This window comes from Anastrepha ludens, chromosome 5 (genome assembly GCF_028408465.1).
Source record: "Anastrepha ludens isolate Willacy chromosome 5, idAnaLude1.1, whole genome shotgun sequence".
Taxonomy (NCBI): Eukaryota; Metazoa; Arthropoda; class Insecta; order Diptera; family Tephritidae; genus Anastrepha; species Anastrepha ludens.
This window is the reverse complement of record NC_071501.1, coordinates 4,512,242-4,525,044: the sequence shown is the minus strand read 5'-3', so window position 1 is coordinate 4,525,044 and position 12,803 is coordinate 4,512,242.

The window sequence follows — 12,803 nt, the reverse complement described above, 5'->3', positions numbered from 1 at the left end:
CGGGTGTTTGGTGTTAGTAGAGTAAGTGGCAAGAGTTAAAAAAATTGATATTTTTGTTTTATGGAAGATGGATTAGTGCGCAGAAAACAAAAACTGCCAATGCCAGATTAATGATTTACCAAAGCCTACAGATACTCACGTACATAGTTTTATTAATTATTTTTCTTTGCGCATTGAGTGCAGTCCAATATTCCTACAAGAAATAAACGCCACTTTTGAGTAGCTGTGACCTCTGAAATTGACTTTAGTTACCATTACGGCGCTATCTGCTCAGTTTGCTTGGAGGGGTTAAGTGTTTAATTATTTTATTATAAATGGAATAAAACAATAATTTATTGGAGTAGATGAAAATCTTAGCTGCTACTCGTGGCTTAGAAAAATTAAATTTTTATTTTTCGAAAAATGTTGAGAGATTTTAAATAAAAATAAATAAAATTTCGTAATTTTTACTACTTTATTTTAAGCTCTACTTTAACTCCGTTGTTTTTTAATTACATAAATTGTCGCCTTTGGTTGACGAGCCGATCATGCCGCCATTCCAAGATATCATTATACAAGATGAACTCCAAAATAAATAAAACTGAGCTAAAATAGAAACGACAGGAGCTTTGTTCTGATAGCTTCGAGTTCATTCATTCAAAATTGTCCCCTTTTCGAAAGAGTGTTGCAGGCCAGTGACCGGAATGTCCTTCAGGATGTCGGTACAAGCCTTTTGAATCTCCTTCACGGGCACAAAACGTTTTCCTTTCATGGCCAAATGCTATTTTCCGAGTAGGTAGAAGTCACAGGAAGCCACATCAGGCGAATACGGTGAGTGATTTATGGTCAAAATGCGATTTCTAGTCAAAAAATCAGTCACAAGAGTGGATCGATGAGAGGTGCATTATTATGCAATAAGGGCCAGCTTCTTCCTTCGCGGTATTCAGGGCGATTTCGACGAATTCAAGAAAGAAAATTGCATTGACAGTTTGGCTCGTTGGCACGAACTCTTTGTGGACAATTCCCTTGGAATCCTAAAAACAAATGAGCATCGACTTAATTTTTGACTTCTCCAAACGCGATTTTTTGGGTGGTGGCTCGTCTGGGGCCTACCATTTGGTACTTTGACGCTTAGTTTCTGGTTCATGTTGGAATCAAAACGTTTCATCACCAGTTAAAATGTTGTAAAGGAAGTTCTCGTCTTTTCTCACCTCTTTAATGAAGTCTTTTGAATGTTGAATTCTGATCAATTTTAGGTCCTCAGGTAACTTGTGTGGAATGAAACGTGCACAGATATTTCGTAAGCTCAAATGATTGGTTAAAATGCGATAAATCGATGTTTTGGAGATATTCAAAATGATTCCTTGAATTTCAACGATGATTTCGGTTAATTTTTGATAAATTTATGAGCAATTTCGATGGAGTTTTCGGTGATTACTGACCACACACATCCATCACAACCATCTCTGAGACGTGTAAACCACTCATGAACTGCGGCACGAGATAGAAAATCATCGGCATAAACTTTTTTCATAAATTCAAATGTTCAGTAAACATTATAAAATAAAATTTGATATTAGCTCTTTATTCGAAACTCATTTCTTCACCGATGACAGAAACATACTGACACTTTAGACGCAATAACTTCGCTTCCACTAAACCGAATGTACCCAAGTTTCACTGGAAGCCAGCAAGGGATATTAGTTTCAAAGCACTAACTCATTAAAAAGATGACGCCATCAAAAACATTTTTATAACTCCAGTCTTGTTTATTTTGGGCTTAATCTTCTATTACTCCTATTTTACTATTACGCTGCTATTAATTACTATATTATATTTATTAATTATTACTAACGCAATGTGGATTCTCAGGCTGCTTAGTTCTAGTTTTTCCCCCTTGCAATTAATTTAACATTTTACTGCGACTTCACTTAACATTCTCTATATGCATTGAAAATCTTAAGTTGTTCACAAAATCATTGCATACTTTTAGGGTAATTAATTTTTTGAAATTAATTGCTATTATTGGGTTCGTCATGTTCAATCATACAATTCTACATACAAGAAAAAAATCGTTGAAATTTATTCGGAAACATTGAAAGTATACTTTTTAAAGAAAGGAAGCATGCTTTTGAAGTAGTCAAAATAACTGAAATATGTTTGAAATATTTGCACAAAATTAAGGCGTTAGTGGTATTCAGAATTTTCAAAAAATTGGATTTTTTTTTGCATTTTCTTAAAGTATAATATCTTAAAAATATTGTGTGAAAATTTGAAGTGAGTCCAAATACAAATACTTTTCGAGTTAGTAAACAATTAACAAAGGGTGCTTGGGCTTCCGGAGAGTTCGAGAGCAAGTATATACATAGCTAGCAGCTGCACGTACCAAAGCGGCAGTTAAGCGCGCTAACGATAAGACTCGAGAAGGTAGAATGCTACGTAGGCAACAGCTAATCTATATTTTGGAGGCTGCTATGGCGGCTGAAAAACCATTATATGACCCAGGAATAGATGACGCAGTGTAAGTAATTAAATAAATCGTATAAATCTTCATAAATCGATAGCAAAACTTCAAATGCGTTTTTCTCAAACCTATGTCTTTTGGACTGGTGATTACTGTAACTTAAAAACCGCTTTGGAGATTTCAATATATTAAAATTTATACTGCTTTTGAAAAACATACAATAAAAAATTCGTTATTCAATTTTTTTAACAATTAATTGTGGGTTTTTTTCTCGAAAATCTGAAAAATATTTCCTGAGGTCGCCATATTGTTAATTTAAAAAAAAAAAACTTCGATAAGGCACACGATTTTGTATTAATAAAACTAACTTCTCTTGTCCGATTGATTTTAGATGAATCTCCAAAGACTTGTAATGATCACCGCAACGGACTTCTGGAGAAATGGGCTCAACACAAACAGCGATAACTTTTGCAATTATTAAAAAAGCAGTTGACTAGCAAAAAAAACTATTAATAATCATAACTTTTTCGGGCTTCTGACTACCCCTAAGTGTGCGCACACTGACCGACGTATCGCAGTCCCTTACAGCAACCCCTAGAGAACACAAAATTGACCAAAATTCATCCATGTGTACTGTTTGGCAACACTGTGCGGTGAGGGAGCAATCAGATGACACGGTTCTACGGGAATTTTTTAAAATCCTGCGATAAAATCTACGATACTACGATACGGAAGGGAAGTAATTTTTCATTTACATGGGGCTCTCATTAGTTTGATCGTAACAGCTGACAGGGGACTGCGTTTACGTCGCAGAGTGTTCGCAGCATAATCCCTTAATCTACATATATTCTTATTTTCGGCAAGTTTAACAAAACGTTTTAGTTTGCCTTCAATGAAGGAAGGCTTTCAAACCGACTTCAACAGTTAAGGCTAGCATTAACATCACAGCTGTGAAAAATCGCCAGCAAATGTGAAATGAGCAGAAACTTCAAATTTATCAGCATCGCTGGAAAAGCAATGAACAAATTTTGGTAAGAAAAGTGTTTTTAAAAAAATTAATACACATAAATATAGGCACAAAAAAAAATTATAAAAAATATTCACTTATACTCTTTGCGAAGACGTTTCGCTCAAAAATGCCATATCTGCGGAGTATTCGAACTCGGGCACTTCACTTAAAAACGGTGTTTTCACGGTATAAACTGAGTATTACTTTGCCGTGAGCTATATACGAAATGTCAAGTATATTTTACGGCAATGGAAATTGTATGGATTTTTATAGCCGTTTAATGTGAACATGAAATTTGAAAAGGTCGAGCCAAGGAGCACCAGAAGATTTGGTGACTTCAAAAACACTCAGGCTAAAAAGCCCATTGTATCTACCCTCTGGAAAGAGGGTCGATTGTCAAGGAGGGAAGGAGAAATGTATCAGAGAAAGAGATAGGAAAGAATACAGACAGAGATGGATCGCGAACTTAGTATTGTGCTTTACTTGAAACAGCTGATTCTAATAAACATTTGCGTCTAAGCAGCAAACCTTTGGCATTGTCTTCTGCTATAAAATGCTACGTTTAATTAAAATGGTACTTTATCTTAAAATGTAAGCTTTGTCAACTATAGGAGGAAGTCGAGAATGTAGTACTACTTGGCGATCAGTGTTGCCAGATTTTTTTCAAAAAGCTGTGTTGTCCATCAAAAAAACTATATGCAACCTCCAAAACGAAGAGATACCTTTAAAAAATTAATATTTTTTTAAATTTTAATAGGACTATGAATAAGTTCGTGCGGTTTTACAACAGATGGCGTAACTTGATTATTATTCCATCGATCCACATTTCCAAACATTCATTGGAGAGCTACTGTCGTAAGGCACAAACGTCAGTATAAGTTTTTTATTTGAAGCGTAAACAACAATATTTTTACCACACTTGAAAATGTCGAATTTCGTGCCAAATAATGTGTTTTTGCGGGGAATTCTTCTTCATTATTTTAATATGAAGAAAAAAGCAGCCGAAAGTCATCGTATCTTGGTGGAAGTTTATGGTGAGCATGCTCTATCTGAGCGAACGTGCCAGAAGTGGTTTGCACGCTTTAAAAGTGGTGATTTTGGCTTGGAAGACGAAGAACGCGAGGGTGCGCCGCCAAAGTTCATGGATACCGAATTGGAGGAATTGCTCGATCAAGATCCGGCTCAAACGCAAGAAGAGGTTGCAAAAACTTTGGGAGTTGATCAATCAACCATTTCCAAACGTTTAAAAGCCATGGGAATGATCCGAAAGGTAGGCCATTGGGTGCCGTATGAATTGAAGCCAAGAGACGTTGAACGCCGTTTTATGGCATGCGAACAACTGCTTCAACGGCACAAAAGAAAGGGTTTTTTGCATCGAATTGTGACTGGCGATGAAAAGTGGGTCCATTACGACAATTCAAAACGTCGGGCAACGTATGGATACCCTGGCCATGCTTCAACATCGACGTCGGCGCAGAATATTCATGGCCTGAAGGTTACGCTGTGTATCTGGTGGGACCAGCTGGGTGTTGTGTATTATGAGCTACTGAAACCGAATGAAACGATTACGGGGGATGTCTACCGACGACAATTGATGCGTTTGAGCCGAGCACTGCGAGAAAAACGGCCGCAATACGCCGATAGACACGACAAAGTTATTTTGCAACATGACAATGCTCGGCCACATGTTGCACAAGTGGTCAAAACATACTTAGAAACGCTCAAATGGGATGTCCTACCCCACCCGCCGTATAGTCCAGACCTTGCGCCATCCGATTACTATCTCTTCCGATCGATGCAACATGGCCTGGCTGACCAGCACTTCCGTAATTACGATGAAGTCAAAAAATGGATCGATTCGTGGATTGCGGCAAAACCGACCGAATTTTTACAAAGGGAATCCGTGAATTGCCAGAAAGATGGGAAAAAGTAGTAGTAAGCGATGGACAATATTTTGAATATTAAATTTGTAACCATTTTACGTCAATAAAGTTTCAAATTTCGAAAAAAACCGCACGAACTTATTCATATTCCTATTATTAAATATAAATAACAAAAAAAAAAAACAAAAACAATTCTTTTAAAATAAAAAAAAGCATAAAAAGTTGTAACTTTTCTTAAACGAGCGAATACAATTACAAATATATAAACGATAAGTAAACTGACGTCCCGAATGCAGGGTTGCATTGCAAGATCAGAGTTGCTGTAATATATTTTAAGCTTGAAAATTTAAATTCGTATTGCATTAAAAAAAAATATGAAAAAATGTACGACATTTAAATTTATTTGTTCAAATTGAAAACTTCAGAAAAATTGGAAATTGAAGCTAAAACGTAAATCAGGTGACAAAGTTGGCGACCCTGTACAAGTATAATGACTATGTTTTAATACAATTTATTCAGATTTTGCTGGAGAAACTATTGACTTGTTGTTTGAAGCGGTAAAAATTAGATATGCAGAGAATTTAGTTTCGAGCAGCCATTAATGAGTTCAAATAAATTATAATACCCACAAGTGCCTGAGGGTATACAAGAAGCGGAAAATGGGATAGAGGAACGACAATGCCCGCCTTTACAATTATTATACTTCGCTGGCTGTCCGACATAAGTGCGGCGTCGAACACTTAGCCCCGCTCGTCTTCTAGTACAGATTCAGCCGATTCAGATTAATTTTTTACTTATTTTTTCTTTCGATTTTCGTTGACATTTTTTTATGATTGCAATTTTCGGGATCTTAGGCGATCTTTCCCAGAAATTTTGGCTAAATTATATAAAATAAAACTGAATAAAATGTGACCAATATTCAAGTTAATTGAGGAAGTTGGGCTCGGAGAAACACTCGAAACCAATAGAGGGTGTACAATATTTCCCTTTCAGGTTGCAGTGCTAAATTCTCTCGTAATAATAATAATATAGGGTGGGCCATGAAAAAATTTGCTTTTTGAATCGGCTATAAAAAAAAACTAATCAATATTTTTTCAAACTTTTTTTTTGATTATTGTCATTTATAATTTTTTTTTTTTTTTTTTTTTTTTTTTTATTTCAAACATAATAAGTAAATTACAATGTTTAATTACACTACAACTAGTTCAGAAACTAACGAGCAGTTTGATTCGAAAATAAATTACACTTGATAAAAGGAAATTACAAACAATATTTCTTATTTTCTGTTAATAGCCAGCAAGTTCATGTGGTTTTTTCCTCTTTAATCTTCGAACTGGGCACGGGTTACTAAGGATGCTCCTAGCTTCTTCGTTTACATGCCCTTGAAGTCGAATTTGGTGCGCTTCTGCTATTTATAATTGAAAAATAATATCGTTTAAATGACTGCTACGACTGGCTTTACAGTAGGCCATTCGATCAACCCAATTTTTAAGCACATTTTCGATTGTTTGGGCTCCAATTTTATTAATGGCAACTTCGATTTCGTGTTTTAAAGCATCAATCGTCTTTGGATGGTTCGGATAGCATTTCTCCTTAACGGCTCCCCACAAAAAATAGTCCAACGGTCACAGCTCCGAGGCGGCCAATTGATATCGGAATTCAAAAACGGTAGCCAAAAGTTCGAGTGTAACTTTGGCAGTGTGACAAGTTGCACCGTCCTGTTGAAACCAAATGTCGTCCATGTCATCTTCTTAAATTTTTGGAAACAAAAACTCGTTGAGCATATCACGGTAACGGTCGCCATTTACTGTAACCGTGGAAGAAGAAGAAGACTCACCACTTTGGAAATAGGTTTTCGATATTTCCCAATTTTGTTCAAGCGTATAGCGTCCCATTTCGTAAATGTTAAACCTTTAAGTAAATTATGAACACATTTGACATGTCATTTGTGTTCCCATTCTCAAAAAAAAAGGTGGTTCAAAAAGCAATCGCTATATGGCCCACCCTGTACATCAACTTGTCTGCATTAAACAATTTATTAGCATTGCAAAATTTACAGTAAACTTAAGCATTACATAAGAAAATTACTCGTGATGAGGTTTAATTGATAATATCAGCTGGCTGCCAGCCAGCCCTTCTTCATGGCTTTACATACATAGAGTGTATATGTATGTGTGTATATGCGCAAACTTGTGAAGTCATTTCTTATTTAGAAAAAAAAATTACTGTGACATATTTACGGCAATATGGATGTACGATTGTGGACCACAAGAAAACTAAATCCAACTTTTATGCCATTCCCCTTTTTTCAGACCACCTACTAACCGCAATTTGCACAGTGCATTGCGTTTCCTTATCACCCGGCGTCAGCAATAACAGAAAACAACAACATATAATATAAATAAATAAATTCAAAAGCAATGAAAATAATTTTTTTGCCGCCTCTTGTTGTGGTAACAACAATGTGCGTGCAGATACACTTAGAAGTTCAATTTCCTGGGCATTCTATTTAAAAATTTGTTCATGCATATGAATCGGAAAATGCAAATCAAATGTCAATTCAACACATTTGACCTAAAAAAAAAATTGTAATAACAAATGAAAATGAAAAGTTTGGTGTTGGCGCGACTGCACATAAAAGGTTTAACTAAATTGTATGAGGGGTGAAACTTTGATCATAAAATTAAATTGTGGCTGCACGCAACATTTACCAATAACATTGAATAAAGTGTTTAACAAAAAGGGGTGGGGAAAACGGAAAATGCCAGCAAACGCTCCTAGTTTTGCGTATTCAATAAATGCCTAAATATAAAAGATTTTCAATTCACCAAAAGTTTGAAATTTTATTCTTTGTATATGCCAAAAATGTGCGTCGATCAAGTGTGAAGCATGAACATTCTCTGATTCAAGCATCAGCAGCAGCTGTAACATTGGCTCTTTTTTCTTGTATGCACGCGGCAGATATTTTCGGTAACAGCACTCATTTTTAACATAGCTGCTGTTGGATAGCAGCTGTTGGTAAAATTTTGCAGAACCACATAATGTTAGCTGCTGTATGTTAAGCCCCTACACTAGTGGCGTTGAAATTCGAAATGGTGATATCAAATTAATAAACAGTCGCTGTCAAAAATATTGAAGGGTTCCAAAATTGTGGTTTTTTTAAATTAATTTCCATTGGCCCAGTGACTCATACTGGATCACTGTAGGTTTGAGGAATTTGAAGTCAGTATATTTGAAACAAAAACATTCGCATTTCTTTAGTTTAGTGAAATCTCTTCATTATGATTTGAATCTTACCAAGTAATAAAGATGGTCTTTCGAAAACACGTAAATATTTGTAACATAAATTCAAACAGTTACGTCAAACCAATTTTCACTGTCTCGCCAAGTTTAAAAATAAAACATATGTATACAAATTTAGATTCTTTCATGTTTCGCTATTTTTATTCAAACAATGACTTTTAACAATTATTTGTGAAAAATGACATCATTTAAATGCTCACCACGTCCATTAGCACGTCTTCAAGTAAAATCAGCCCAACATTCGATTCATTAATGCCTAATTGCTGAAAACGTCGAGATATCGCAACACTTTGCGCTACAGCAGCAATATTCTCAACAGAACGTCCAATTTTTAGACTGCTAGTCCTCTTCTTGTCATCGACAGAATCAGTTTTTGGACATTTTTTCACCAACCTTTGAATTGCCGACTCACTCGACTCATAAAAAAGTAACGAAGCAAAGTCATATGTTGTTCTTAAAGGTCGACCTTTTTCATAATATGTTTCAATATTTTTAACGCGTTGTTCTATAGTGTAAAATTGTACCTCTGCCTACTGGACAAATGTTAAAGATGACACGGAATTTAGGAATTATTCACTACTACTATACCCTTTACTTATAAATTCAAATAGTTATGCCAATTCAATTTGCACTGGCAAGATAGACTTTTTAAAGGACATAGGACAAGGAATTTAGGAATTATTCACTACTGACATCTAGGCGGCATTTTTGCAATACCCTTTACTTATAAATTCAAATAGTTATGCCAATTCAATTTGCACTGGCAAGATAGACTTTTTAAAGGACATAAGTCCATAGTCTATCTTTATTGTAATTTTCATTAATATAATTTGTATTGCATTTATTTAATTTTCCTGCAACAACTGTTTGTTTTTTTTTAAGGTTTAGCTAAGAAATTAAGAATTACCACGCGGAGTCGTGTAATACTAAGCCTTCTATTGCGACTTCCTGCTTCCTTGCTGCTTTGCGATGGAAATATCGAAGTGCTCAAGGGCTTGGCATGAGGAGGACAGAAATTCAGGATACATACGGAATCGCTTAGGGGCGTCCATAAATTACGTGAGGTGTTTTTTTCAATTTTCTGTACCTCCCTCCCCCCCTGATGAGATGTCGTGAGATTTTATTCAATCCCCTCCCCATCCCCCAATCTCACGTGAGATTTTTCAAAATGTGGGTTTCTTATGTAAACGCGTTAGATTGTTATTGTAAAAAGAAAAAAAAAATGCTTCGTGCTTTTATTTACGACTAGTTAAGCCTAGTAATCAATATTGCTGAGAGTTATAAGTGTAATAAAAATTTAACAATACTCGTAGAAGACTTAAATCGTAACTACTGCGATTAAAAAAATAATATCTACTCTAATTCAGTCCATGGAGAATCATGCGCGGTTTCAAGAGAGACTATTGGGACCAACATGTCCATATGATTTTCAGTAAAATCATCTGCTCCTTCAACTTCGTTCTGATCTATCCACTCTAAGCCGTTGACGCTTGCGCACAGTAACTCATTAGCTCGTCTTTCGACAATCCGTGAGGGTCGCACTTTGCGGTACATACGCGCTTGCTTAGCTGGTGCAGTGTGAGCTGCTCGCATGTGCTCTGCAGCTCTTGTGATAGATGCGAAGTAAATACCGCATGTACTGCAGCATATTTTCTCTAAATCATCACGTATACTTGGGCAATAGAGATCATAAGGCGTGCTGATAAAGGCATTCAGCGGTTGAATCGGTAGGCGTATTAGAAATGGAGCAAATGACTTTCCGTCATGTTCTTTAAAGTTCGGAATTATCAAACGTCAATCAACCTAATTGATGGGGTATGGAGGTGGCAGAAAACGGTCGTGAAGAATCATATGTAGATCACTCCGACGTGGGCTGCAGCAGTTCTGATCATCGCATTTCACAACCTAAAAAAAAATTAAAAACAATTTCACTTTGTAACTCTTAATAAAAATTTGTTGACATTCGCGCTCGTTAAAAAACTAAAAAAAAATATGCATAAAAATTTGATATGAATCAACTGCAATGTACCTGGAGTAAATATTGGCTCTCTCTAAACAAAGAAGGTTGGAACCTGTCCGTGTGTCGCTGCCACTCAGCTCGTACGCTCTTGTTCATCGAGTCGCACGTTCGGCTGATAGTGGCGCGAAAACAAACAACGGGCTACACTGCACCGTAAATTCAGATTAAATTGAGCTATTTGGAATAAAACAAATATGGTGGTTTGACAGCAGTAATGTATAACGTCGAAGTGTGAATGAAATTATTTTCTTTCGAACGAATTAGTGAATGATCTTAATCATAGGTACTACGATTACGCTTAAGATTAAATCTTAAGCATGTACTATCTGGATAATGGACCAAAATAGTATAATTTTTTTTTGTTTCAATCAGAGAAAATATTGCGTGATATTTGCCGAGACCGCCGCCTCTCTCAACGTAAGATTAGATGAGATTTGACTCGACCACCTCCCCCCTTAAATATCTCACGTAATTTATGGACGCCCCCTTGGTCGAAGAAGAAGAAAGTAATTACAGCGTTGCTTTCATAGCGAAAGGTGAAATAATACATTTTTTTAGAAAGTTTCATAGTAATTTGAGTATGACAGTGTTTTTGATAATTCTCGCCTCTTCATTCCATTATTTGTCGTCGTTAATGCGCAAGTACCCATAAATCGCTACAGCTTCTTTCACTGGAACATAATAGAGACCACTCCCAGGATATTGTAAATATTATACCAGGATTCGGCGTGAACCAAAGGGGCGGGAATGTTGACACCGATCTGTAACACTGGTAATGTTAGTTACTATGTTCAAAAATCATCTATTATTTTGAAATTGGCACATTTAGGGTCGTTAATGCGGTTTCCTGATTAGCCTTTGCATGTTCTATTATAACAAAATCCAGAATGTCAGGCATAAAAGGAAACCACAAATAATTCTATATATCAGCAACCAAATCTTCTGATTTTCATGGAGCAATACCCCTTCAAACTAGATTCCTCCAACATTTCAATCTATTCACATTTAAACTTCTGGCATAGAGGGGATAATATGTAATTTCGCGCAACTACGCCTTTACGCCTTCTTAACCAAAATATCTTCTGCTGGATGGCGCTAGTTTATTGATTGAATTTCATATGTTTACTTTCTTATCAAAACAGGGTATGGCCACTTCTGTGTACATAGTTCTGCATTGAGGTGTGAAAATATGCTGCGCTGTTATGCGTAGGATTTTTCTGTTAGTTAACATTTTGGGGTTGGCGGTTAATGTTAATGCTAAACTGCTCTGTTATTGGTCTGCTGCTTGCGCATTGCTCGTTTGCACTACATTTATTGCATGGCTTTGGCTTTGTGTGGCTGAGTAACTCCATCTGACTTTGCCACTAAGTGAATATTTCATTGCTGTCACCGCCGCTGCCGCTGCTGCTGCTGCTGTTGCCTTTTAATGTTGCTGATAATTGTGCTGTTGGCAGTTTGTTGCTTGGATTCCCGAAATGCTTTTCCCGCAATTTCAGTTTTGATTTGCGTACGGCGCGGTTAAGACGAACTTTTCCTTCCAGCATTTTGCGAATTAAATACCATAATAATTCGCTTTGCTCTCTGGAGTACGAACGAGCCAACGAATGTGCTAGCGTGCGACGAATGTGACACATAGGGAAGTGACGCAGCATAGCGAATGCGTATAGACACATACATACATACATACACACATATTTAGAGTGGCGAAGTGTTTATTTTCCTGTTGAAGCGCAATTTTGTTGCGGATGGCGTGTACCTTTTGTAGGGCGTTTCGTGTCGCGTGGTGAAGGTGCAGATTAAAATCGGAAAAAAATATCAGCAGAACAAGCAAAGATTAACTGGCTAGCGGGAAGTTGTCGAGTCAGTGGTATGCAATTATCAAGGGAATAAGTGCGAATTGAGCGATTTGTGTTTAAATGCCACTTTTTGATGTGTTTGTTAAAAGGGGTAAATTTAATTGTTTGAAAACTAATAAAAAAGTAATACGCGAAAGTGAGGCTTGAAACTTGACTTATTAATTCTAAAAAAACTAATTGGTTGCTACTAATATTGCATATGTTAAAAAACTAAATATTAAAAAATTAAAAAAAAAAAATTAACACAAAATATAACAGAAAAAATTAACACAAATATAATAGAATATAA